The sequence below is a fragment of the Oncorhynchus keta genome, chromosome 18 (assembly GCF_023373465.1).
Source record: "Oncorhynchus keta strain PuntledgeMale-10-30-2019 chromosome 18, Oket_V2, whole genome shotgun sequence".
NCBI lineage: Eukaryota > Metazoa > Chordata > Actinopteri > Salmoniformes > Salmonidae > Oncorhynchus > Oncorhynchus keta.
Genome location: NC_068438.1, coordinates 53,188,135 through 53,214,726, shown reverse-complemented (window position 1 = coordinate 53,214,726; position 26,592 = coordinate 53,188,135). Strand labels below are relative to the sequence as shown.

At 42.1% G+C, this 26,592-nt stretch overlaps 1 long non-coding RNA gene across 1 annotated transcript; it reads right to left on the bottom strand.

Annotated features, from left to right (window-relative positions):
• Positions 1–18,478: 18,478 nt before the first annotated feature.
• On the bottom strand, positions 18,479–20,459 carry LOC127908902 (uncharacterized). The gene is made up of 3 exons (XR_008068980.1): positions 19,924–20,459; positions 19,072–19,171; positions 18,479–18,644 (listed from the first exon to the last, which is right to left on the bottom strand). It is a non-coding gene; the product is annotated as an uncharacterized LOC127908902 (long non-coding RNA).
• Between the last annotated feature and the right edge of the window lie 6,133 nt (positions 20,460–26,592).

Below are 26,592 nucleotides of genomic sequence, written 5' to 3'. Positions count from 1 at the left end.
AAGAATGAGACATTTTAGTTAACGATGTCTCCTAGTCTAAAAGAGATTTTAGTAAATGATGTCTCCTAGTCTGAATGAGATTTTAGTTAACGATGTCTCCTAGTCTAAAAGAGATTGTAGTTAACGATGTCTCCTAGTCTAAAAGAGATTTTAGTTAACGATGTCTCCTCGTCTAAAAGAGATTATAGTTACTGATGTGACCTAGTCTAAAATAGATTGTAGTTAACGATGTCTCCTAGTCTAAAAGAGATTTTAGTTTCTGATGTCACCTAGTCTAAAATAGATTGTAGTTAACGATGTCTCCTAGTCTAAAAGAGATTTTAGTAAATGATGTCTCCGAGTCTGAATGAGATTTTAGTTAACGATGTCTCCTAGTCTAAAAGAGATTGTAGTTAACGATGTCTCCTAGTCTAAAAGAGATTGTAGTTACTGATGTCACCTAGTCTAAAATAGATTGTAGTTAACGATGTCTCCTAGTCTAAAAGAGATTTTAGTAAATGATGTCTCCTAGTATGAATGAGATTATAGTTATTGATGTCTCCTAGTCTGAATGAGATTATAGTTACTGATGTCTCCTAGTCTGAATGAGATTATAGTTACTGATGTCTCCTAGTCTGAATGAGATTATAGTTACTGATGTCTCCTAGTCTGAATGAGATTATAGTTACTGATGTCTCCTAGTCTGAATGAGATTATAGTTACTGATGTCTCCTAGTCTAAAAGAGATTATAGTTATTGATGTCTCCTAGTCTGAATGAGATTATAGTTACTGATGTCTCCTAGTCTGAATGAGATTATAGTTACTGATGTCTCCCAGTCTGAATGAGATTATAGTTACTGATGTCTCCCAGTCTGAATGAGATTATAGTTACTGATGTCTCCTAGTCTGAATGAGATTATAGTTACTGATGTCTCCTAGTCTGAATGAGATTATAGTTACTGATGTCTCCTAGTCTGAATGAGATTATAGTTACTGATGTCTCCTAGTCTGAATGAGATTATAGTTACTGATGTCTCCCAGTCTAGTGTAAAAGTGTATATGATCTTTCAGAAAGATATCAACTCATTCTGCATGCTATCAGCCCTTGCCGCCTCCGTGTAAAGGCTGTGTTCGGATTCGTCTCCTGTCCTGGTTGTGGGTGGAAAGACAGTAAGAACGGTAGCTGAAAACCCACTACTCTGGCGACACCACCATGACGTGTTTTTCGTGGTCAAACATGAACCCAATCAGACTCACCACGATGCCGGCTACCCTGCCCCTCTATTTGGCTACCCTGCCACCTCTATAAACCCCTTCTAAACAGTATTTAACCAAGGGGCCTTTATGAGCTACAGACTTGCTACAGACTTGAACCACTACGGCTCCCTGCCATTGTTTTTCACTAGGCTACCCTGCCACCTCTACACTCTAACCACTAGTCTACCCTGCCACCTCTACACTCTAACCACTAGGCTACCCTGCCACCTCTACACTCTAACCACACCTCTACACTCTAACCACTAGGCTACCCTGCCACCTCTACACTCTAACCACTAGGCTACCCTGCCACCTCTACACTCTAACCACTAGGCTACCCTACCACCTCTACACTCTAACCACTAGGCTACCCTGCCACCTCTACACTCTAACCACTAGGCTACCCTGCCACCTCTACACTCTAACCACTAGGCTACCCTACCACCTCTACACTCTAACCACTAGGCTACCCTGCCGCCCTCATAAACCCCTTTTAAACAGTATTGGAGCTACAGACTACTTACTATCTATTGTTTTCTGAATCCATTGGTAGCAACATTTTTAGCAGGTTTTTAACAGGCAGATCTTTATTTTTAATAGTTTTGTGTTCTGTTCTACATGAGGCCCTGCTTGTCCTGAAAAGGAAAATGGTAGAAACACATTCATAGTGGAGCTAAATATAAGGGCTGCAAATGCAGATAAATGAAAGTCAGTTAAATGAAAAGCTGATTTTATGGGGGCTGGGGTCTCGGGACTCATTTATTTTATTTATTATTTATTATTGACAAGGCATGAGTTCAGAGTCATCATCTTCATCAAATTAACTAACTCAAAACAACACAGCCTGGTCTCTGTTTTGTTGAAACCTTCTATCACCCAAGGATTTATTGAAGGATAAACATGATCAGATTAATAGTTATGTGTATTGTATTGATGTATAGTTTTACCCAGTGCTTCCTGATTGGTTGAAAACAACCAGCCTGCTGTGAATGAGATGTAACTCTGATTTTGTAGATTGTTGGTTTTAATAACAAGGGACGTGTCTTTAGGCCTCTACTCGTTGCTAACGCGTAGCTAGCTAACAACTAACAAAAGAAAAAGAAGAAGAAGAAGAAGAAGGAGACGACTAGAGCACTTGTTATTCTTTCTCTGTGTCTCGATGGGTTAAATATTTATTCTTCTCCGCAGTCGGAAGGTCTGGGATGAACGTGAGGTACCAACTTACAAATTAGTTAAGATATGAAGACATACACCCGAAAATAAAACTAGGACGTTTGGGTCTTGACCATCAGAGAATATCATTGGCTGGTGGAATTAATTTAAATTCCTCTCAGTGCCCTCAGGCATCCTATTATCATACTAGTATTATGTCGGCAGAAGTTCAGACCAGTGGGTTCTACTTCCTAGCGTTCCCTAGTTTTAAAAGGTATGAAAGACTGACTCCCTGTGAAATCAATTAATGAGGTCAAAGTCAGGTTGTTTAGAGTTCAGAATCACCTGACTGGAATTAAGTGACTGTCGGATATGTGCGTGTTTGGGTAGGAGACAGAAATGAGTCAAACTGTCTATTTCACAAATATCACAGTTAGCTGTATTTCTGTGCTAACACACTGTGTCGAATGGGGCTAACACACTGTGTTGAATGGGGCTGACACACTGTGTTGAATGGGGCTAACACACTGTGTTGAATGGGGCTGACACACTGTGTTGAATGGGGCTAACACACTGTGTTGAATGTGGCTAACACTGTGTTGAATGGGGCTAACACACTGTGTTGAATGGGGCTAAAACTGTGTTGAATGGGGCTAACACACTGTGTTGAATGGGGCTAACACACTGTGTTGAATGTGGCTAACACTGTGTTGAATGGGGCTAACACACTGTGTTGAATGGGGCTAACACTGTGTTGAATGGGGCTAACACACTGTGTTGAATGGGGCTAACACACTGTGTTGAATGGGGCTAACACACTGTGTTGAATGGGGCTAACACTGTGTTGAATGGGGCTAACACACTGTGTTGAATGGGGCTAGCACACTGTGTTGAATGGGGCTAACACACTGTGTTGAATGGGGCTAACACACTGTGTTGAATGGGGCTAGCACTGTGTTTAATGGGGCTAACACACTGTGTTGAATGGGGCTAACACACTGTGTTGAATGGGGCTAACACACTGTGTTGAATGGGGCTAACACTGTGTTGAATGGGGCTAACACTGTGTTGAATGGGGCTAACACACTGTGTTGAATGGGGCTAACACACTGTGTTGAATGGGGCTAACACACTGTGTTGAATGGGGCTAACACTGTGTTGAATGGGGCTAACACACTGTGTTGAATGGGGCTAGCACACTGTGTTGAATGGGGCTAACACACTGTGTTGAATGGGGCTAACGCACTGTGTTGAATGGGGCTAGCACTGTGTTTAATGGGGCTAACACACTGTGTTGAATGGGGCTAACACACTGTGTTGAATGAGGCTGACACACTGTGTTGAATGGGGCTAACACACTGTGTTGAATGGGGCTAACACTGTGTTGAATGGGGCTAACACACTGTGTTGAATGGGGCTAACACACTGTGTTGAATGGGGCTAACACACTGTGTTGAATGGGGCTAACACTGTGTTGAATTGGGCTAACACACTGTGTTGAATGGGGCTAACACACTGTGTTGAATGGGGCTAACACACTGTGTTGAATGGGGCTAACACACTGTGTTGAATGGGGCTAACACACTGCGTTTAATGGGGCTAACACACTGTGTTGAATGGGGCTAACACACTGTGTTGAATGGGGCTAACAAACTGTGTTGAATGGGGCTAACACACTGCGTTGAATGGGGCTAACAAGCTGTGTTGAATGGGGCTAACACACTGTGTTGAATGGGGCTGACACACTGTGTTGAATGGGGCTAACACACTGTGTTGAATGTGGCTAACACTGTGTTGAATGGGGCTAACACACTGTATTGAATGGGGCTAACACTGTGTTGAATGGGGCTAACACACTGTGTTGAATGGGGCTAACACACTGTGTTGAATGGGGCTAACAAACTGTGTTGAATGGGGCTAACACACTGTGTTGAATGGGGATAACACACTGTGTTGAATGGGGCTAACACACTGTGTTGAATGGGGCTAACACACTGTGTTGAATGGGGCTAACACACTGTGTTGAATGGGGCTAACACACTGCGTTGAATGGGGCTAACAAGCTGTGTTGAATGGGGCTAACACACTGTGTTGAATGGGGCTGACACACTGTGTTGAATGGGGCTAACACACTGTGTTGAATGTGGCTAACACTGTGTTGAATGGGGCTAACACACTGTATTGAATGGGGCTAACACTGTGTTGAATGGGGCTAACACACTGTGTTGAATGGGGCTAACACACTGTGTTGAATGGGGCTAACAAACTGTGTTGAATGGGGCTAACACACTGTGTTGAATGGGGATAACACACTGTGTTGAATGGGGATAACACACTGTGTTGAATGGGGCTAACACACTGTATGTGATCCCCTGCTGCCTCTATTCACAACTATGTGTCAAGTGAAGCCAACCAAAGAAACACTTTGTTGTTCTATAAGCAAAGAAAACATATATTTTTTTAAGTTTGTAGAACAAATGTTTACACCTGTAGACCTAGGCGTTGAGTAGGTTAGATTAACAGAGAGTGATGTGTGAAAAGGACACTGTTTAAATATAAAATATACCCTTTCTGAAAACCCCAGATACCTGTTTAAAACAGATGATGTTTAAAGATAATCTTTTGATAAATCTCCTTCCTGCAGTTTGTTGCAAGTAGAGCTTTTGACCGTGTTTCCATAATAACTCCTGACTGCACGTACTGCCAGAGAAATACAGTCTATGTTTCTACGTTGCTAGACCGTGGAGGCTAAACACAATACTTTGGAAGACATGTTAAAGAAACGTTATCGCAGAATCGCAGAATCATAACTATTCAGAACCGTTGCGATGAGACTCGAAATTGAGCTGTGTCCATCGATCGTCCTTGAGATGTTTCTACAACTTGATTGGAGTCCACCTGTGGTAAATTCAATTGATTGCGCATGATTTGGAACGGCACACACCCTGTCTATATAAGGTCCCATAGTTGACAGTGCACGTCAGAACAAGCCTGAACACTTACCGATTGCATTATATGTGATAGTATGTCCCTGACGCCCTGTGTTCCCGCTGTGCTGCAGAAACAGAAGTGGTATTTTGACGTCTTTGTACTTGCCTGTATGCTGGTTGCTATGTTCTGGGAGACTGTCAATAAAGCGCATTAATGCACCTCCACGGCAAGGTTTCAACGTCTTAGAGGCTAAGTCTTGATTTGTTTTGGCTATTGGCAGATTTACGGGGTTGCGATTAAATGTAATTGATTAGTCAATAATCAGTCTATTATGTAAATGTCTGAGCATACTAATCAGCTAGGAAAACAATGTGGCCAGTTTAATTCAGTTTGGCTGCCGCAAGAAAAACACACAAAATCAATCAAGTATTGTTCCCTCTGTTACAGACCCCCTGGTACTAATCAGAGTATGATCCTGGTCAAACCTCTTACAGACCCCCTGGTACTAATCAGAGTATGATCCTGGTCAAACCTCCTACAGACTCCATGGTACTAATCAGAGTATGATCCTGGTCAAACCTCTTACAGACCCCCTGGTACTAATCAGAGTATGATCCTGGTCAAACCTCTGGTACAGACCCCCTGGTACTAATCAGAGTATGATCCTGGTCAAACCTCTTACAGACCCCCTGGTACTAATCAGAGTATGATCCTGGTCAAACCTCTTACAGACGCTCTGGTACTAATCAGAGTATGATCCTGGTCAAACCTCTTACAGACCCCCTGGTACTAATCAGAGTATGATCCTGGTCAAACCTCTGGTACAGACCCCCTGGTACTAATCAGAGTGTGATCCTGGTCAAACCTCTTACAGACCCCCTGGTACTAATCAGAGTATGATCCTGGTCAAACCTCTTACAGGCCCCCTGGTACTAATCAGAGTATGATCCTGGTCAAACCTCTTACAGACCCCCTGGTACTAATCAGAGTATGATCCTGGTCAAACCTCTTACAGACCCCCTGGTACTAATCAGAGTGTGATCCTGGTCAAACCTCTGGTACAGACTCCCTGGTACTAATCAGAGTATGATCCTGGTCAAACCTCTTACAGACCCCCTGGTACTAATCAGAGTATGATCCTGGTCAAACCTCTTACAGACCCCCTGGTACTAATCAGAGTATGATCCTGGTCAAACCTCTTACAGACCCCCTGGTACTAATCAGAGTATGATCCTGGTCAAACCTCTTACAGACTCCCTGGTACTAATCAGAGTATGATCCTGGTCAAACCTCTGGTACAGACTCCCTGGTACTAATCAGAGTATGATCCTGGTCAAACCTCTTACAGACTCCCTGGTACTAATCAGAGTATGATCCTGGTCAAACCTCTTACAGACCCCCTGGTACTAATCAGAGTATGATCCTGGTCAAACCTCTTACAGACTCCATGGTACTAATCAGAGTATGATCCTGGTCAAACCTCTTACAGACCCCCTGGTACTAATCAGAGTATGATCCTGGTCAAACCTCTTACAGACCCCCTGGTACTAATCAGAGTATGATCCTGGTCAAACCTCTTACAGACTCCCTGGTACTAATCAGGGTATGATCCTGGTCAAACCTCTGGTACAGACTCCCTGGTACTAATCAGAGTATGATCCTGGTCAAACCTCTTACAGACTCCCTGATACTAATCAGAGTATGATCCTGGTCAAACCTCTTACAGACCCCCTGGTACTAATCAGAGTATGATCCTGGTCAAACCTCTTACAGACCCCCTGGTACTAATCAGAGTATGATCCTGGTCAAACCTCTTACAGGCTCCATGGTACTAATCAGAGTATGATCCTGGTCAAACCTCTTACAGACCCCTGGTACTAATCAGAGTATGATCCTGGTCAAACCTCTGGTACAGACCCCCTGGTACTAATCAGAGTATGATCCTGGTCAAACCTCTTACAGACCCCCTGGTACTAATCAGAGTATGATCCTGGTCAAACCTCTTACAGACCCCCTGGTACTAATCAGAGTATGATCCTGGTCAAACCTCTTACAGACCCCCTGGTACTAATCAGAGTATGATCCTGGTCAAACCTCTGGTACAGACCCCCTGGTACTAATCAGAGTGTGATCCTGGTCAAACCTCTTACAGACCCCCTGGTACTAATCAGAGTATGATCCTGGTCAAACCTCTTACAGGCCCCCTGGTACTAATCAGAGTATGATCCTGGTCAAACCTCTTACAGACCCCCTGGTACTAATCAGAGTATGATCCTGGTCAAACCTCTTACAGACCCCCTGGTACTAATCAGAGTGTGATCCTGGTCAAACCTCTGGTACAGACTCCCTGGTACTAATCAGAGTATGATCCTGGTCAAACCTCTTACAGACCCCCTGGTACTAATCAGAGTATGATCCTGGTCAAACCTCTTACAGACCCCCTGGTACTAATCAGAGTATGATCCTGGTCAAACCTCTTACAGACCCCCTGGTACTAATCAGAGTATGATCCTGGTCAAACCTCTGGTACAGACTCCCTGGTACTAATCAGGGTATGATCCTGGTCAAACCTCTGGTACAGACTCCCTGGTACTAATCAGAGTATGATCCTGGTCAAACCTCTTACAGACTCCCTGGTACTAATCAGAGTATGATCCTGGTCAAACCTCTTACAGACCCCCTGGTACTAATCAGAGTATGATCCTGGTCAAACCTCTTACAGGCCCCCTGGTACTAATCAGAGTATGATCCTGGTCAAACCTCTTACAGACCCCCTGGTACTAATCAGAGTATGATCCTGGTCAAACCTCTTACAGACCCCCTGGTACTAATCAGAGTGTGATCCTGGGCAAACCTCTTACAGACCCCCTGGTACTAATCAGAGTGTGATGCTGGTCAGACCCCCTGGTACTAATCAGAGTGTGATCCTGGTCAGACCCCTTGGTACTAATCAGAGTGTGATCCTGGTCAGACCCCCTGGTACTAATCAGAGTGTGATCCTGGTCAAACCCCAGACCCCCTGGTACTAATCAGAGTGTGATCCTGGTCAAACCTCCAGACCCCCTGGTACTAATCAGAGTGTGATCCTGGTCAACCCCAGACTCCTGGTACTAATCAGAGTGTGATCCTGGTCAAACCCTTACAGACCCCTGGTACTAATCAGAGTGTGATCCTGGTCAAACCTCTGGTACAGACCCCTGGTACTAATCAGAGTGTGATCCTGGTCAAACCCCAGACTGGTACTAATCAGAGTGTGATCCTGGTCAGAACCTCTTACAGACCCTGGTACTAATCAGAGTGTGATCCTGGTCAGACCCCAGACCCCTGGTACTAATCAGAGTATGATCCTGGTCAAACCTCTTACAGACCCCCTGGTACTGATCAGAGTGTGATCCTGGTCAAACCCCTGGTACTAATCAGAGTGTGATCCTGGTCAAACAGACCCCTGGTACTAATCAGAGTGTGATCCTGGTCAGACCCCTGGTACTAATCAGAGTGTGATCCTGGTCAAACCTCTGGTACAGACCCCCTGGTACTAATCAGAGTGTGATCCTGGTCAGACCCCCTGGTACTAATCAGAGTGTGATCCTGGTCAAACCCCCTGGTACTAATCAGAGTGTGATCCTGGTCAGACCCCCTGGTACTAATCAGAGTGTGATCCTGGTCAGACCCCCTGGTACTAATCAGAGTGTGATCCTGGTCAGACCCCCTGGTACTAATCAGAGTGTGATCCTGGTCAGACCCCCTGGTACTAATCAGAGTGTGATCCTGGTCAGACCCCCTGGTACTAATCAGAGTGTGATCCTGGTCAAACCCCCTGGTACTAATCAGAGTGTGATCCTGGTCAGACCCCCTGGTACTAATCAGACCCCTGGTACTAATCAGTGATCCTGGTCAAACCCCTGGTACTAATCAGAGTGTGATCCTGGTCAGACCCCTGGTACTAATCAGAGTGTGATCCTGGTCAGACCCCTGGTACTAATCAGAGTGTGATCCTGGTCAGACCCCCTGGTACTAATCAGAGTGTGATCCTGGTCAGACCCCTGGTAATAATCAGAGTGTGATCCTGGTCAGACCCCCTGGTACTAATCAGAGTGTGGTCCTGGTCAGACCCCCTGGTACTAATCAGAGTGTGATCCTGGTCAAACCCCCTGGTACTAATCAGAGTGTGATCCTGGTCAGACCCCCTGGTACTAATCAGAGTGTGATCCTGGTCAAACCCCCTGGTACTAATCAGAGTGTGATCCTGGTCAGACCCCCTGGTACTAATCAGAGTGTGATCCTGGTCATCATAAAGATAGGATGCCATTTGAAATTGCCGTTAAGGAAACACAAAGTGATGCTGTGAAAAAAAGTTGATTCCCTTTTCTATAAAATGAGACTGCTGCTGCTGACAAAAGCATCTGGTCTCCATTTGTCTTAGTATGGTCAATGAACCAATAATCACCAGAAGACGCTCCAGAGGATTTCTCCTATTATTCCCATCTGTTCTGGAAGCAGCAGCCGTGTCTGTCTGGTACTGCAAGCCAGCGCTACTGAGTTTGGATAAATGTTGACAAACTTTTGTCTCACATCGATCGATCATCTTACCCCAAGCTTGCATGTAAAATAAAGATATTTTTGGGTTTGTGAGTGTATCAAAAGTTATTAGGCTGTGAGACTGAAACAAATCGGAAGATGTTTGGCTAACATCTAGCAAGGCTAATTCCATCGACGTTACCAACTGCAAATACAAATAATATATTTTGATTAGTGAGTTCATACTTGTTGTTTTTTTATAGATGTTTTATTGATTTCTAATTATAATCTGTCAACTCCAGTTGGTGAGTTAATTTTATATTTATTTAACCCGGTTCTCTAATCGAGGTCGGTAGACCTCTTTCCTAAGGTACGACCAAATGTTTGTTTCTACGGAAACGCTGTCCAGAAAAAAACAGTGTAAAGCTTTCAAAGCTCAGTATTATCAGTCACCTGGAGACACATATCAATCACATACAGCCTGTAGAGTAATTCACATGGAGGTATAACCTTGATGCTGTCCTGGGTACCAACGCGTACTATATCCTCCTGGGTACCAACACGTACTGTATCCTCCTGGGTACCAACGCGTACTGTATCCTCCTGGGTACCAACGCGTACTGTATCCTCCTGGGTACCAACGCGTACTGTATCCTCCTGGGTACCAACGCGTACTGTATCCTCCTGGGTACCAACGCGTACTGTATCCTCCTGGGTACCAACGCGTACTGTATCCTCCTGGGTACCAACGCGTACTGTATCCTCCTGGGTACCAACGCGTACTGTATCCTCCTGGGTACCAACGCGTACTGTATCCTCCTGGGTACCAACGCGTACTGTATCCTCCTGGGTACCAACACGTACTGTATCCTCCTGGGTACCAACACGTACTGTATCCTCCTGGGTACCAACACGTACTGTATCCTCCTGGGTACCAACGCGTACTGTATCCTCCTGGGTACCAACGCGTACTGTATCCTCCTGGGTACCAACGCGTACTGTATCCTCCTGGGTACCAACGCGTACTGTATCCTCCTGGGTACCAACGCGTACTGTATCCTCCTGGGTAACAACGCGTACTGTATCCTCCTGGGTACCAACGCGTACTGTATCCTCCTGGGTACCAACGCGTACTGTATCCTCCTGGGTACCAACGCGTACTGTATCCTCCTGGGTACCAACACGTACTGTATCCTCCTGGGTACCAACACGTACTGTATCCTCCTGGGTACCAACACGTACTGTATCCTCCTGGGTACCGACGCGTACTGTATCCTCCTGGGTACCGACGCGTACTGTATCCTCCTGGGTACCGACGCGTACTGTATCCTCCTGGGTACCGACACGTACTGTATCCTCCTCGGTACCAACTCGTACTGTATCCTCCTGGGTACCGACGCGTACTGTATCCTCCTGGGTACCAACGCGTACTGTATCCTCCTGGGTACCAACGCGTACTGTATCCTCCTGGGTACCAACGCGTACTGTATCCTCCTGGGTACCAACTCGTACTGTATCCTCCTGGGTACCAACACGTACTGTATCCTCCTGGGTACCAACACGTACTGTATCCTCCTGGGTACCAACTCGTACTGTATCCTCCTGGGTACCAACACGTACTGTATCCTCCTGGGTACCAACACGTACTGTATCCTCCTGGGTACCAACACGTACTGTATCCTCCTGGGTACCAACTCGTACTGTATCCTCCTGGGTACCAACACGTACTGTATCCTCCTGGGTACCAACTCGTACTGTATCCTCCTGGGTACCAACACGTACTGTATCCTCCTGGGTACCAACGCGTACTGTATCCTCCTGGGTACCAACACGTACTGTATCCTACTGGGTACCAACGTGTACTGTATCCTCCTGGGTACCAACACGTACTGTATCCTCCTGGGTACCAACTCCTACTGTATCCTCCTGGGTACCAACACGTACTGTATCCTCCTGGGTACCAACGCATACTGTATCCTCCTGGGTACCAACACGTACTGTATCCTCCCGGTTACCAACGCGTACTGTATCCTCCTGGGTACCAACACATACTGTATCCTCGCCTCACTACGCAGACTATTTGATTTGATTTCACCTTTAATTTAACTAGGCTCGTCAAATTTTTATTGATAATGACGACCTACCAAAAGGCAAAAAGGCCTGCTGGGCCGAGGGGGCTGAGATTAAAAATAAATTAAATTAATACAGGACAAAAAACATACATCATGAAAAGAGAGACAACACAACACTACATAAAGAGAGACAACACAACACTACATAAAGAGAGACAACACAACACTACAAAAAGAGAGACAACACAACACTACATAAAGAGAGACAACACAACACTACATAAAGAGAGACAACACAACACTACATAAAGAGAGACAACACAACACTACAAAAAGAGAGACCATAACACTACATAAAGAGAGACAACACAACACTACATAAAGAGAGACACCACAACACTACATAAAGAGAGACAACACAACACTACATAAAGAGAGACAACACAACACTACATAAAGAGAGACACCACAACACTACATAAAGAGAGACAACACAACACTACATAAAGAGAGACACCACAACACTACATAAAGAGAGACAACACAACACTACATAAAGAGAGACAACACAACACTACATAAAGAGAGACAACACAACACTACATAAAGAGAGACAACACAACACTACATAAAGAGAGACAACACAACACTACATAAAGAGAGACAACACAACACTACATAAAGAGAGACACCACAACACTACATAAAGAGAGACACCACAACACTACATAAAGAGAGACAACACAACACTACATAAAGAGAGACAACAACACTACATAAAGAGAGACACTACATAAAGAGAGACACACAACACTACATAAAGAGAGACAACACAACACTACATAAAGAGAGACAACACAACACTACATAAAGAGAGACACCACAACACTACATAAAGAGAGACACCACAACACTACATAAAGAGAGACAACACAACACTAATAAAGAGAGACAACACAACACTACATAAAGAGAGACAACAACAACACACATAAAGAGAGACACCACAACACTACATAAAGAGAGACACCACAACACTACATAAAGAGAGACACCACAACACTACATAAAGAGAGACACCACAACACTACATAAAGAGAGACAACACAACACTACATAAAGAGAGACAACAACACTACATAAAGAGAGACAACACAACACTACATAAAGAGAGACAACACAACACTACAAAGAGAGACACCACAACACTACATAAAGAGAGACAACACAACACTACATAAAGAGAGACACCACAACACTACATAAAGAGAGACACCACAACACTACATAAAGAGAGACAACACAACACTACATAAAGAGAGACCACAACACTACATAAAGAGAGACAACACAACACTACATAAAGAGAGACCACAACACTACATAAAGAGAGACAACACAACACTACATAAAGAGAGACCACAACACTACATAAAGAGAGACAACAACACTACATAAAGTGAGACACCACAACACTACATAAAGAGAGACAACACAACACTACATAAAGAGAGACACCACAACACTACATAAAGAGAGACACACCACTACATAAAGAGAGACCACAACACTACATAAAGAGAGACAACAACACTACATAAAGAGAGACACCACAACACTACATAAAGAGAGACCACAACACTACATAAAGAGAGACAACACAACACTACATAAAGAGAGATACCACAACACTACATAAAGAGAGACAACACTACGTAAAGAGAGACACCACATCACTACATAAAGAGAGACACCACAACACTACATAAAGAGAGACAACACAACACGACATAAAGAGAGACAACACAACACTACATAAAGAGAGACAACACAACACTACATAAAGAGAGACAACACAACACAACATAAAGAGAGACCTAAGACAACACAACACTACATAAAGAGAGACCTCAACACTACATAAAGAGAGACAACAACACTACATAAAGAGAGACAACACAACACTACATAAAGAGAGACCTAAGACAACACAACACTACATAAAGAGAGACCTAAGACAACACAACACTACATAAAGAGAGACCTCAACACTACATAAAGAGAGACCTAAGACAACACAACACTACATAAAGAGAGACAACACAACACTACATAAAGAGAGACCTAAGACAACACAACACTACATAAAGAGAGACCTCAACACTACATAAAGAGAGACAACAACACTACATAAAGAGAGACACCACAACACTACATAAAGAGAGACCTAAGACAACACAACACTACATAAAGAGAGTCAACACAACACTACATAAAGAGAGACCTCAACACTACATAAAGAGAGACAACAACACTACATAAAGAGAGACAACACAACACTACATAAAGAGAGACAACACAACACTACATAAAGAGAGACACCACAACACTACATAAAGAGACCTAAGACAACACAACACTACATAAAGAGAGACAACACAACACTACATAAAGAGAGACCTCAACACTACATAAAGAGAGACAACACAACACTACATAAAGAGAGACAACACAACACTACATAAAGAGAGACAACACAACACTACATAAAGAGAGACAACACAACACTACATAAAGAGAGACACCACAACACTACATAAAGAGAGACACCACAACACTACATAAAGAGAGACAACACAACACTACATAAAGAGAGACACCACAACACTACATAAAGAGAGACGACACAACACTACATAAAGAGAGACAACACAACACTACATAAAGAGAGACACCACAACACTACATAAAGAGAGACAACACAACACTACATAAAGAGAGACACCACAACACTACATAAAGAGAGACACCACAACACTACATAAAGAGAGACAACACAACACTACATAAAGAGAGACAACACAACACTACATAAAGAGAGACAACAACACTACATAAAGAGAGACACCACAACACTACATAAAGAGAGACACCACAACACTACATAAAGAGAGACACCACAACACTACATAAAGAGAGACACCACAACACTACATAAAGAGAGACAACACAACACTACATAAAGAGAGACAACACAACACTACATAAAGAGAGACAACACAACACTACATAAAGAGAGACAACACAACACTACTAAAGAGAGACACCACAACACTACATAAAGAGAGACAACACAACACTACATAAAGAGAGACAACAACACTACATAAAGAGAGACACCACAACACTACATAAAGAGAGACAACACAACACTACATAAAGAGAGACCACAACACTACATAAAGAGAGACAACACAACACTACATAAAGAGAGACCACAACACTACATAAAGAGAGACAACACAACACTACATAAAGAGAGACCACAACACTACATAAAGAGAGACAACAACACTACATAAAGTGAGACACCACAACACTACATAAAGAGAGACAACACAACACTACATAAAGAGAGACACCACAACACTACATAAAGAGAGACACACACTACATAAAGAGAGACCACAACACTACATAAAGAGAGACAACAACACTACATAAATACAGACAACACAACACTACATAAAGAGAGACACACCACTACATAAAGAGAGACCATAACACTACATAAAGAGAGACAACAACACTACATAAAGAGAGACACCACAACACTACATAAAGAGAGACAACACAACACTACATAAAGAGAGACACCACAACACTACATAAAGAGAGACAACACAACACGACATAAAGAGAGAGACAACACAACACTACATAAAGAGAGACCTAAGACAACACAACACTACATAAAGAGAGACCTAAGACAACACAACACTACATAAAGAGAGACCTCAACACTACATAAAGAGAGACCTAAGACAACACAACACTACATAAAGAGAGACAACACAACACTACATAAAGAGAGACCTAAGACAACACAACACTACATAAAGAGAGACCTCAACACTACATAAAGAGAGACAACAACACTACATAAAGAGAGACACCACAACACTACATAAAGAGAGACCTAAGACAACACAACACTACATAAAGAGAGACAACACAACACTACATAAAGAGAGACAACACAACACTACATAAAGAGAGACACCACAACACTACATAAAGAGAGACAACACAACACTACATAAAGAGAGACCTCAACACTACATAAAGAGAGACACCACAACACTACATAAAGAGAGACCTAAGACAACACAACACTACATAAAGAGAGACAACACAACACTACATAAAGAGAGACCTCAACACTACATAAAGAGAGACACCACAACACTACATAAAGAGAGACAACACAACACTACATAAAGAGAGACAACACAACACTACATAAAGAGAGACAACACAACACTACATAAAGAGAGACACCACAACACTACATAAAGAGAGACAACACAACACTACATAAAGAGAGACCTCAACACTACATAAAGAGAGACAACACAACACTACATAAAGAGAGACCTCAACACTACATAAAGAGAGACACCTCAACACTACATAAAGAGAGACACCACAACACTACATAAAGAGAGACCTAAGACAACACAACACTACATAAAGAGAGACAACACAACACTACATAAAGAGAGACCTCAACACTACATAAAGAGAGACACCACAACACTACATAAAGAGAGTCAACACAACACTACATAAAGAGAGACCTCAACACTACATAAAGAGAGACAACAACACTACATAAAGAGAGACAACACAACACTACATAAAGAGAGACAACACAACACTACATAAAGAGAGACACCACAACACTACATAAAGAGAGACCTAAGACAACACAACACTACATAAAGAGAGACAACACAACACTACATAAAGAGAGACCTCAACACTACATAAAGAGAGACAACACAACACTACATAAAGAGAGACAACACAACACTACATAAAGAGAGACAACACAACACTACATAAAGAGAGACAACACAACACTACATAAAGAGAGACACCACAACACTACATAAAGAGAGACAACACTACATAAAGAGAGACAACACAACACTACATAAAGAGAGACAACAACACTACACAAAGAGAGACGACCACAACACTACATAAAGAGAGACACCACAACACTACATACAGAGAGACACCACAACACTACATAAAGAGAGACAACACAACACTACATAAAGAGAGACACCACAACACTACATAAAGAGAGACACCACTACACTACATAAAGAGAGACAACACAACACTACATAAAGAGAGACAACACAACACTACATAAAGAGAGACAACAACACTACATAAAGAGAGACACCACAACACTACATAAAGAGAGACACCACAACACTACATAAAGAGAGACACCACAACACTACATAAAGAGAGACAACACAACACTACATAAAGAGAGACAACACAACACTACATAAAGAGAGACAACAACACTACATAAAGAGAGACAACACAACACTACATAAAGAGAGACACCACAACACTACATAAAGAGAGACAACACAACACTACATAAAGAGAGACACCACAACACTACGTAAAGAGAGACAACAACACTACATAAAGAGAGACCACAACATTACATAAAGAGAGACAACACAACACTACATAAAGAGAGACCACAACATTACATAAAGAGAGACAACACAACACTACATAAAGAGAGACCACAACACTACATAAAGAGAGACAACACAACACTACATAAAGAGAGACCACAACACTACATAAAGAGAGACAACAACACTACATAAAGTGAGACACCACAACACTACATAAAGAGAGACAACACAACACTACATAAAGAGAGACACCACAACACTACATAAAGAGAGACACACCACTACATAAAGAGAGACCACAACACTACATAAAGAGAGACAACAACACTACATAAATACAGACAACACAACACTACATAAAGAGAGACACCACAACACTACATAAAGAGAGACACCACAACACTACATAAAGAGAGACAACACAACACTACATAAAGAGAGACACCACAACACTACATAAAGAGAGACACACCACTACATAAAGAGAGACCATAACACTACATAAGAGACACCACAACACTACATAAAGAGAGACACCGCAACACTACATAAAGAGAGACCTAAGACAACACAACACTACATAAAGAGAGACCTAAGACAACACAACACTACATAAAGAGAGACCTCAACACTACATAAAGAGAGACCTAAGACAACACAACACTACATAAAGAGAGACAACACAACACTACATAAAGAGAGACCTAAGACAACACAACACTACATAAAGAGAGACCTCAACACTACATAAAGAGAGACAACAACACTACATAAAGAGAGACACCACAACACTACATAAAGAGAGACCTAAGACAACACAACACTACATAAAGAGAGACAACACAACACTACATAAAGAGAGACCTCAACACTACATAAAGAGAGACAACAACACTACATAAAGAGAGACAACACAACACTACATAAAGAGAGACAACACAACACTACATAAAGAGAGACACCACAACACTACATAAAGAGAGACCTAAGACAACACAACACTACATAAAGAGAGACAACACAACACTACATAAAGAGAGACCTCAACACTACATAAAGAGAGACACCACAACACTACATAAAGAGAGACAACACAACACTACATAAAGAGAGACAACACAACACTACATAAAGAGAGACAACACAACACTACATAAAGAGAGACACCACAACACTACATAAAGAGAGACAACACAACACTACATAAAGAGAGACCTCAACACTACATAAAGAGAGACAACACAACACTACATAAAGAGAGACCTCAACACTACATAAAGAGAGACAACAACACTACATAAAGAGAGACACCACAACACTACATAAAGAGAGACCTAAGACAACACAACACTACATAAAGAGAGACAACACAACACTACATAAAGAGAGACCTCAACACTACATAAAGAGAGACAACAACACTACATAAAGAGAGACAACACAACACTACATAAAGAGAGACAACACAACACTACATAAAGAGAGACACCACAACACTACATAAAGAGAGACCTAAGACAACACAACACTACATAAAGAGAGACAACACAACACTACATAAAGAGAGACCTCAACACTACATAAAGAGAGACACCACAACACTACATAAAGAGAGACAACACAACACTACATAAAGAGAGACAACACAACACTACATAAAGAGAGACAACACAACACTACATAAAGAGAGACACCACAACACTACATAAAGAGAGACAACACAACACTACATAAAGAGAGACCTCAACACTACATAAAGAGAGACAACACAACACTACATAAAGAGAGACCTCAACACTACATAAAGAGAGACACCTCAACACTACATAAAGAGAGACACCACAACACTACATAAAGAGAGACCTAAGACAACACAACACTACATAAAGAGAGACAACACAACACTACATAAAGAGAGACCTCAACACTACATAAAGAGAGACACCACAACACTACATAAAGAGAGTCAACACAACACTACATAAAGAGAGACCTCAACACTACATAAAGAGAGACAACAACACTACATAAAGAGAGACAACACAACACTACATAAAGAGAGACAACACAACACTACATAAAGAGAGACACCACAACACTACATAAAGAGAGACCTAAGACAACACAACACTACATAAAGAGAGACAACACAACACTACATAAAGAGAGACCTCAACACTACATAAAGAGAGACAACACAACACTACATAAAGAGAGACAACACAACACTACATAAAGAGAGACAACACAACACTACATAAAGAGAGACAACACAACACTACATAAAGAGAGACACCACAACACTACATAAAGAGAGACACCACAACACTACATAAAGAGAGACAACACAACACTACATAAAGAGAGACACCACAACACTACATAAAGAGAGACGACACAACACTACATAAAGAGAGACACCACAACACTACATAAAGAGAGACACCACAACACTACATAAAGAGAGACAACACAACACTACATAAAGAGAGACACCACAACACTACATAAAGAGAGACACCACAACACTACATAAAGAGAGACAACACAACACTACATAAAGAGAGACAACACAACACTACATAAAGAGAGACAACAACACTACATAAAGAGAGACACCACAACACTACATAAAGAGAGACACCACAACACTACATAAAGAGAGACACCACAACACTACATAAAGAGAGACCACAACACTATATAAAGAGAGACAACACAACACTACATAAAGAGAGACAACAACACTACATAAAGAGAGACAACACAACACTACATAAAGAGAGACAACACAACACTACTTAAAGAGAGACACCACAACACTACATAAAGAGAGACAACACAACACTACATAAAGAGAGACAACAACACTACATAAAGAGAGACACCACAACACTACATAAAGAGAGACAACACAACACTACATAAAGAGAGACCACAACACTACATAAAGAGAGACAACACAACACTACATAAAGAGAGACCACAACACTACATAAAGAGAGACAACACAACACTACATAAAGAGAGACCACAACACTACATAAAGAGAGACAACAACACTACATAAAGTGAGACACCACAACACTACATAAAGAGAGACAACACAACACTACATAAAGAGAGACACCACAACACTACATAAAGAGAGACACCACTACATAAAGAGAGACCACAACACTACATAAAGAGAGACAACAACACTACATAAATACAGACAACACAACACTACATAAAGAGAGACACACCACTACATAAAGAGAGACCATAACACTACATAAAGAGAGACAACAACACTACATAAAGAGAGACACCACAACACTACATAAAGAGAGACAACACAACACTACATAAAGAGAGACACCACAACACTACAAAAGAGAGACAACAACACTACATAAAGAGAGACAACACAACACTACATAAAGAGAGACAACACAACACTACATAAAGAGAGACACCACAACACTACATAAAGAGAGACCTAAGACAACACAACACTACATAAAGAGAGACAACACAACACTACATAAAGAGAGACCTCAACACTACATAAAGAGAGACACCACAACACTACATAAAGAGAGACAACACAACACTACATAAAGAGAGACAACACAACACTACATAAAGAGAGACAACAACAACACTACATAAAGAGAGACACCACAACACTACATAAAGAGAGACAACACAACACTACATAAAGAGAGACCTCAACACTACATAAAGAGACAACACAACACTACATAAAGAGAGACCTCAACACTACATAAAGAGAGACACCTCAACACTACATAAAGAGAGACACCACAACACTACATAAAGAGAAACACCACAACACTACATAAAGAGAGACAACAACACTACATAAAGAGAGACACCACAACACTACATAAAGAGAGACACCACAACACTACATAAAGAGAGACAACACAACACTACATAAAGAGAGACCTAAGACAACAACACATCAAGGCAGCAACACATGACAACAAAGCAAAGTAGCAACACAGCAAGGTAGCAACACAACATGGCAGCAACACAACATGGTAGCAACACAACATGGTAGCAACACAACATGGTAGCAACACAACATGGTAGCAACACAACATGGCAGCAACACAACATGGTAGTAACACAACATGGTAGCAACACAACATGGTAGCAACACAACATGGTAGCAACACAACATGGCAGCAACACAACATGGTAGTAACACAACATGGTAGCAACACTACATGGTAGCAACACAACATGGCAGCAACACAACATGGTAGTAACACAACATGGTAGCAACACTACATGGTAGCAACACAACATGGCAGCAAAACACAACATGGTAGAAACACAACATGGTAGAAACACAACATGGTAGCAACACTACATGGTAGCAACACTACATGGTAGCAACACAACATGGCAGCAACACAACATGGTAGCAACACAACATGGCAGCAACACAACATGGTAGCAACACTACATGGTAGCAACACAACATGGCAGCAACACAACATGGTAGCAACACAACATGGCAGCAACACAACATGGTACCAACATTATTGGGCACAGACAACAGCACAAAGGGCAAGAAGGAAGAGACAACAATACATCACGCGAAACAGCCACAACTGTCAGTAAGAGTGTCCATGATTGAGTCTTTGAATGAAGAGATTGGAGATAAAACGGTCCAGTTTGAGTGTTTGTTGCAGCTCGTTCCAGTCGCTTGCTGCAGCGAACTGAAAAGAGTAGAGACCCAGGGATGTGTGCTTTGGGTACCTTTAACAGAATGTGACTGGCAGAACGGGTGTTGTATGTGGAGGATGAGGGCTGCAGTAGATATCCATCCCAAATAGCACCTTATTCCCTATTTTGGTGCACTACTTTTAACCAGAGCCCATGGCCCTGAATAGCACCCTGTTCCCCTATTTTGGTGCACTACTTTTAACCAGAGCCCATGGCCCTGAATAGCACCCTGTTCCCTATTTTCATGCACTACTTTTAACCAGAGCCCATGGCCCTGAATAGCACCCTGTTCCCCTATTTTGGTGCACTACTTTTAACCAGAGCCCATGGCCCTGAATAGCACCCTGTTCCCCTATTTTGGTGCACTACTTTTAACCAGAGCCCATGGCCCTGAATAGCACCCTGTTCCCCTATTTTGGTGCACTACTTTTAACCAGAGCCCATGGCCCTGAATAGCACCCTGTTCCCTATTTTGGTGCACTACTTTTAACCAGAGCCCATGGCCCTGAATAGCACCTTATTCCCTATTTTGGTGCACTACTTTTAACCAGAGCCCATGGCCCTGAATAGCACCCTGTTCCCCTATTTTGGTGCACTACTTTTAACCAGAGCCCATGGCCCTGAATAGCACCATTTCCCCTAAGTATTGCATTGCATTTTACTGTTTAATTTGATCACTGCTACTTCCTTAGTATAGACAGCACGCAGCTATTACATATGCTGTAATGGGATTTACATGTATTTTGAATAGGGTTTTATGTTGTGAGAAACATTCTTTGACTTTTGGCATCCAAACCAATTAATATTGACGGAGTCTCTTGCCTTTAATTTTCTATTTTTGTAGTCAAATTACCACTGATAAAGTGGAAAGATATGTTCTTATAAATTCTAGTTCTGGGAGTGTCCAGGGCATATTGCTCTTGGCTAATCTCTTTAGAAGTTTGAAAAAAAACATGATTCCTTTAAAATATACATTTTTGGCCCCATAAATATAATATTTCATTCACTTGGATTAACATAAAGTATGCAGACATCTCCACGGAGACTGAGATTGTAATGTAGTCTAATCTGCATACCTTACCGTCTCAGAAAACTAACAAGGACATGAAAAGGCATTGTGTCTCTACAACTACTCCACCATACCGACTGACCATGTTGGCTCTTAAACCAGGGGGTGAGGAGGAGGAAAGAGAGGGGTGAGAAAGAAGGAGGAAAGAGGGGGGAGAGGAGGAAAGAGGGGGGTGAGGAGGAGGAAAGAGAGGGATGAGGAGGAGGAAAGAGAGGGTGAGGAGGAAAGAGAGGGGTGAGGAGGAGGAAAGAGAGGGGTGAGGAGGAAAGAGGGGGTGAGGAGGAGGAAAGAGAGGGGTGAGGAGGAAAGAGAGGGGTGAGGAGGAGGAAAGAGAGGGGTGAGGAGGAGGAAAGAGAGGGATGAGGAGGAAAGAGAGGGGTGAGGAGGAAAGAGAGGGGTGAGGAGGAAAGAGAGGGGTGAGGAGGAGGCAAGAGAGGGATGAGGAGGAAAGAGAGGGGTGAGGAGGAGGAAAGAGAGGGGTGAGGAGGAGGAAAGAGAGGGATGAGGAGGAAAGAGAGGGATGAGGAGGAAAGAGAGGGGTGAGGAGGAGGAAAGAGAGGGATGAGGAGGAAAGAGAGAAAATCGCTGAAGTTGGAGACTTATCTCCCTCACCAACTTTAAACATCTGCTATCTGAGCAGCTAACCGATCGCTGCAGCTGTACATAGTCCATCGGTAAATAGCCCACCCAATTTACCTACCTCATCCCCATACTGTACTTTTTTGCTCTTTGCACACCAGTATCTCTACCTGCACATGACCATCTGGTCATTTATCACTCCAGTGTTAATCTGCTAAATTGTAATTATTCGCCTACCTCCTCATGCCTTTTGCACACAATGTATATAGACTCTTTTTTTTTTCTACTGTGTTATTGACTTGTTTAATTGTTTACTCCATGTGTAACTCTGTGTTGTTGTCTGTGTCACATTGCTTTGCTTTATCTTGGTCCAGGTCGCAGTTGAAAATGAGAACTTGTTCTCCACTAGCCTACCTGGTTAAATAAAGGTGTTCTCAACTAGCCTCCCTGGTTAAATAAAGGTGTTCTCAACTGGCCTACCTGGTTAAATAAAGGTGTTCTCAACTAGCCTACCTGGTTAAATAAAGGTGTTCTCAACTAGCCTACCTGGTTAAATAAAGGTGTTCTCAACTAGCCTACCTGGTTAAATAAAGGTGTTCTCAACTAGCCTACCTGGTTAAATAAAGGTGTTCTCAACTAGCCTACCTGGTTAAATAAAGGTGTTCTCAACTGGCCTACCTGGTTAAATAAAGGTGTTCTCAACTAGCCTACCTGGTTAAATAAAGGTGTTCTCAACTAGCCTACCTGGTTAAATAAAGGTGTTCTCAACTAGCCTACCTGGTTAAATAAAGGTGTTCTCAACTAGCCTACCTGGTTAAATAAAGGTGTTCTCAACTGGCCTACCTGGTTAAATAAAGGTGTTCTCAACTAGCCTACCTGGTTAAATAAAGGTGTTCTCAACTAGCCTACCTGGTTAAATAAAGGTGTTCTCAACTAGCCTACCTGGTTAAATAAAGGTGTTCTCAACTAGCCTACCTGGTTAAATAAAGGTGTTCTCAACTGGCCTACCTGGTTAAATAAAGGTGTTCTCAACTAGCCTACCTGGTTAAATAAAGGTGTTCTCAACTATCCTACCTGGTTAAATAAAGGTGTTCTCAACTAGCCTACCTGGTTAAATAAAGGTGTTCTCAACTAGCCTACCTGGTTAAATAAAGGTGTTCTCAACTAGCCTACCTGGTTAAATAAAGGTGTTCTCAACTAGCCTACCTGGTTAAATAAAGGTGTTCTCAACTAGCCTACCTGGTTAAATAAAGGTGTTCTCAACTAGCCTACCTGGTTAAATAAAGGTGTTCTCAACTAGCCTACCTGGTTAAATAAAGGTGTTCTCAACTAGCCTACCTGGTTAAATAAAGGTGTTCTCAACTAGCCTACCTGGTTAAATAAAGGTGTTCTCAACTAGCCTACCTGGTTAAATAAATAAAGGTGTTCTCAACTAGCCTACCTGGTTAAATAAAGGTGTTCTCAACTAGCCTACCTGGTTAAATAAAGGTGTTCTCAACTAGCCTACCTGGTTAAATAAAGGTGTTCTCAACTAGCCTACCTGGTTAAATAAAGGTGTTCTCAACTAGCCTACCTGGTTAAATAAAGGTGTTCTCAACTAGCCTACCTGGTTAAATAAAGGTGTTCTCAACTAGCCTACCTGGTTAAATAAAGGTGTTCTCACCTAGCCTACCTGGTTAAATAAAGGTGTTCTCAACTAGCCTACCTGGTTAAATAAAGGTATTCTCAACTAGCCTACCTGGTTAAATAAAGGTGTTCTCAACTAGCCTACCTGGTTAAATAAAGGTGTTCTCAACTAGCCTACCTGGTTAAATAAAGGTGTTCTCAACTAGCCTACCTGGTTAAATAAAGGTGTTCTCAACTAGCCTACCTGGTTAAATAAAGGTATTCTCAACTAGCCTACCTGGTTAAATAAAGGTATTCTCAACTAGCCTACCTGGTTAAATAAAGGTGTTCTCAACTAGCCTACCTGGTTAAATAAAGGTGTTCTCAACTAGCCTACCTGGTTAAATAAAGGTATTCTCAACTAGCCTACCTGGTTAAATAAAGGTATTCTCAACTAGCCTACCTGGTTAAATAAAGGTGTTCTCAACTAGCCTACCTGGTTAAATAAAGGTATTCTCAACTAGCCTACCTGGTTAAATAAAGGTGTTCTCAACTAGCCTACCTGGTTAAATAAAGGTGTTCTCAACTAGCCTACCTGGTTAAATAAAGGTGTTCTCAACTGGCCTACCTGGTTAAATAAAGGTGAAATAAAAACTAAAGACATGAGAAGAAAGAAAGAGCTCCATGCTCCAAAGACAGATGGTTTTACAGCATCGATGCAGTGAGGATCTAGGTGGCCCTGTCGGTCTACCAACCATAGAAATTTGCAGTACAGACGACTCAGACAACCAATTACTGCAAAAAAAATCATTTTCCCCCTACTTTTTTTCATCATTTTGTCTTTCTAAGCCAGAATCCTGATTTATTTTTCTAATAGCCAAGATAAATGATGTACTCTGAACCCAATGGTCAACTGTGAAAAATACAGTTCAAAGCTAAACTGTATGTGTTTTTATTAAGGTAATGGAGAATCAAACGCAGTTCATCAACAACGCCACTATTTACAGCATGCAGTTTCTCTCATCATTAATGACTACTAACACATAGCTGACTAGAGTTGCCCCCCTCTATTTCTCTCATCATTAATGACTACTGACAAATAGCTGACTAGTGTTGCCCCCTCTAGACTACTGAGTAGTAGTAGTAGTAATATAGTTAGTAGTA